A 4,682-nucleotide genomic window follows, 5' to 3' on the forward strand; every position below is an offset into this window, starting at 1 on the left:
AGTGACAAGGCAAGAATGAAAACAACTCTAGATTAGGTATCAACATCCTGTTCTTTAAATGTACCTCAGCCTCACACCACCTGTACAAGGCTGTGCATCACCCTTCCCAGTAATTCTTCTCATGCTTTTACATAGAACAAGTCAGCTTTTTCCAGCACCCACTTCCAAATTAAACTCCACGTCTACCTGCTCTCAGAAGGGCTTTCCCATGGCACGACCTGCCCTCATTAACAGGCAATTATACATAAACAACAAGGTCCTACTGTATAGCACAGGGAACTATCTTCAGTATCCTGTGATAAGCCATAATGGAAAGAATATGAAAAAGAATATATATATATATATATATATATATATATGTAACTGAATCACTTTGCTGCACAGAAAAAATTAACACAACATTGTAAATCAGCTATACTTCAGTACAATAATTTTTTTTTAAAAAACAGGCAGTTATGCCCTCAGATAGCAAAGCTTTCCTCTACCTGATCCTTCAAATACACAAATCCCTAAGGAAGCTGGTGTCATGGCTGTAAATGTTCTCCAGGGAAGCAGCTGGGATGTGAGACAGTATTTCCCAAACTTCAGTCATTCAAAGAAGACCTTCGTGATTTCACCATATATTTATACCATCTCTACTCTGTGACAGAATAATGGTCCCCAAAAGGTATTTATGTCCTAATCTCAGAACCTATGAATGTGTTCCCTTACACGGCAAAAGGGATTTTGCAGATGTAATTAAATTAAGGATACTGAAATGAAGAAATTATCCTATATTATCTGGGTGGGCCCAATGTAATTACAAGGCGCCTTATAAGAGGGAGACGAGAAGGTCAAAGTCAGAAAAAGGAGACGTGACAACAGAAGCAAAGGTTGGAGTGATGCAAGGAAGGGACCTCAAGCCAAGAAAGGCACCATTAGAATCTAGAAAAGGCAAGGAAACAAATTACACCCTTCACAAAAATTAGCTTGAAATGGATCACAGACCTCAATGCAAAATGCAACTTTAAAACTCCTAGTGTAGGAGAAAACCTAGATGACAGGTATGGTGATGCCTTTTCAGATAAAACATCAAAGATACGGTTCATGAAAGGAATAACTGATAATCTGAATTTCTAGGGGATGCTGTGCCCAAGAGCCTCTAGAAGGAATGCAGCCCTGCTGATCCCTTAATTTTAGGACTTCTGACCTCCAGAGCTATAAAATAATAAATCTGGGTTGTTTTCAATCACTAAGTTTGTGGTAATTTGGTACAGCAGCAATAGGAAACCTATTTTAGGTAATGTATTTTTTCAAGAGCAGGGTTAGGTTTACCTAAAAATTGAAAGGACGGTACAGAGATTTGTCATAAACTCCCAGCCCACACACATGCACAGCCTCCCCGTTGGCAACATCACTCCTCAGAGTAGTACCTTTTTTTACAGAGGATGAACTTACACTGACACATCATAATCACTCAAAATCCACAGTTCATCTAAGGGTGCTATGGGTTTGGACAAATGTGTAATGACATGTACCCATCAGTATGATATCATACATAGTATTTTCACTCCCCTCAAAATCCTCTATGCTCTGCCCATCCATCTCTTCTCCTACCCACCCCCGCCACCAACACTGATCTTTTTATTACCTCCATAGTTTTGCCTTATCCCAAATGTGATATAGTTGGAATCATACAGTCTGTAGACCTCTCAGATTAACTTCTTTCATTTAATAATATGTATTTAAGTTTCCTTCATGTCTTGTCATGGCTTGACAGTGCACTTCTTTTTAGGACTGAGTACTATTCCATTGTCTGGATGGACCACAGTTCATTTATTCATTCACCTACTGAAGGACATCTTGGTTGCTTCCACGGTTTGGCGAGTATGATTAAAATGGCTCTAAACGTTCATGTGCAGGGTTTTGTGTAGACGCAAGTTTTCATCTCCTTTGGGTAAAGACCAAGGAGGGTGATTCCTGGATCGTACCTGAGAGTATGTTTAGTTGTGTGAGAGACTGCCAAACTGTCTTATAAAGTGGCTGTACCACACTGCATTCTCACCAGCATATGGTGTCGTTGTTGCAGATTTTGGCCATTCTAATAGGTGTGTGGTGATATCTCATTGTTTTAACTTGCATTTCCCTAATGACATATGATATGGAACATATTTTCATATGCTTATTTGCCAGCTGTATATCCTCTTTGATGAGGCATCTGTTGAAGTCTTTGGTCCATTTTTTAATTGGGCTGTTTGTTATCTTATTGTTTTTTAAGGGTTCTTGGTATATTGGCTAACAGTCCCTTATCAAATGTGTTTTTTGTAAATATTTTCTCCCAGTCTGTGGCTTTTCTTCTAATTCACTTGATATTTTTGTTATTGAACACAAGTCCATGTGCCTGGAGCACAGTGAGGCCAAACAATACCAAAACGTCAGAGCTGGGAACAGACAAAGGGTTACTGTAGGCCCATGAAAGGAGACGGTGCTCATGCCTTAAAAACCCTGCACTCCTCAAAAGCTTCCAGCAAAGCCCTTTTATAGGAAAGGTGAGGGAGGGGCATGGTTAGTTGTTGCAAACCTCTTGGTGTCAGATCCTCTTTTTGAGGTCAGGTCACGGTCAGGTCACAGAGTTCCCATAAACCTCCTCCAAAACAAAGGTTATTCTCTGTTCTGACAAGCAGGGGCAAGGTCCCAAGGCTCAACTTTCCCCCTCTGAGGTCCAGGCCCTGGCTAAGAGGAGAGGGTCACCGCACGGACCAGGTAACCGGCCCAGGAGCATTCGTCCAGCACCCAGTCTGGATCCTCCTGCACGGGCCCAGGCCTGGCTAAAGAGGCAGATCTCAGCTGTCGGCGCCCTCAAGGCCAGGTCCCCAGACCCTGCCCAGCCGTCATCACTGAGGGAGCCAGGCACCCAGGATCTACCGGTCCTTAGGCTTTTCATTTAAGCTGGAGAGAATCACCTGTACAGGCTCAATAGGAGCAAATACCCAGCAGGTGAATTCCCAGCTCCCAGTGGCCCTTCTTTGAAAACAGTCCTAACCACAGGGGTGGACCTCAAGTAATGCTGTGCAGTGTCCTTACACCTTAACCCTGACCTCTGGCCACCTCCTGGGAGCTGACAACTGATCTCAGCTGTACCAATTTTTGAAAATTGAACGGAGAGACGGAAGCTGGTTGAAAATGTTACCTTAATGGCAGTGTCCATATACTCCAGCTGCTGAGGCCTCCGTGGATTGTGACCCATGGTGACTGCCACCACCATTAGGTCGACGAGGTGGGGATGGGGGGAGAAGCGTCACTGCTGCTTCAAGGCCTAGGCCCGGCCAGGGGGCGGCCGTGGTGAGGGCTCTGGAGCTGTACAGGACACAGCCCTCAGGCTCTCCCCGGGACCCCCAGCTCACCCGCCGGCCTCAAGGCCAGAGGGCCCGGAGGGCCCCGGGTAGAAGGCTGCAATCCGCCTCTTCCAGCATTCTCTGCCGCGAGGCCCACACTGACTGCCTGCACAGCCGTACCTCCGCCCGCGAGGCTCAGAGTCTCGCGATAACAGCTGCGTGCCCGCTCCGCCTCTATTACATTTCCTTTCACAGAGCAGAGCTTCTTAATTTTAATGAAGTCCAGCTTATCAATTATTTCTTTCATGGATCATATGTTTGGTGGTGTATCTAAAAAAGCATCACCATAACCAAGGTCATTTAGGTTTTCTCCTATGGTATCTTCTAGGAGTTTATAGTTTTGCATTTTACATTTAAGCCTGTGAATTGGGGAAATGATCCTATATTTTGAGTGAATTTCCTGAAGGATGTAAGGACTGTGTCTAGATTAAGTTTTTTGGTCCATTGTTGAAGAGACTATCTTTGCCCTGTTGTGTTTCCTGTGCTCCTTTATCAAAGATCAGTTGACTGTATTTATCGGGGTCTATTTCTGGGCTCCTTATTCTGTCCCATTGATCTGTTTGTCTATTCTTTCATCAGTACATCACTGTCTTGATTACTGTAGCTTTACAGTAAGCCTTGAGGTCAAGTAGCATCAGTCTTCCAACTTTGTTTTCCTTCAGTATTGTATTGGCTATTCTGGTGTATTCTTTATGTAACATTTAAATCGATCCGCTTTTTACTTGCTGTCTAATTTAGTCGCATCCTGGCCATAATATCCATGGAATTGAAAGCTTGCTATATATTTTTATATAAAATAGATGATTATTAAATAGAAAGCATTCTCCTGTGTCCCACCCCACATCTCCCTGTACACATGCCCCGATGGAATGGCTCATACTTTGAAAAACTGGTGTAAGGAAACACTCAAAGCCCCCAGAGTTCCACACTTTGCTCGACCATTCATTGACCTTAAATAGCCAGACCCCTGGTCCCTTGTTTTCCCATCTGTACAAGGCGTTCGGTAGAGCAAATATTTATTGGACCCCAGCCCTATGCTGGCCACCAGGACTATCCAGGACAGTCCCTGACTGAGCAAAGGGTCACAGACCACCAAGTTGTCCAAAGTTTTCACTCTCTGTTCCCTTAAGTCTGCTCCCCTGACTGAGCCCTCCAGCCTCTGACTGACTTGGAGTCAAAAAGAACAATGACAGCCCCTGTCCCCTCATGCCTCTTCTTTCCCTCTGGAACATCTATGCACTGAGCTTAGTTGACATCAGAAGAAAAAGCTGCCTCTCTCTTCCCTACACTGGTCACCCTGAATCCTAT

The sequence above is a fragment of the Lipotes vexillifer genome, unplaced genomic scaffold, assembly GCF_000442215.2.
Source record: "Lipotes vexillifer unplaced genomic scaffold, Lipotes_vexillifer_v1.1 scaffold1067, whole genome shotgun sequence".
NCBI classification, from domain to species: Eukaryota; Metazoa; Chordata; class Mammalia; order Artiodactyla; family Lipotidae; genus Lipotes; species Lipotes vexillifer.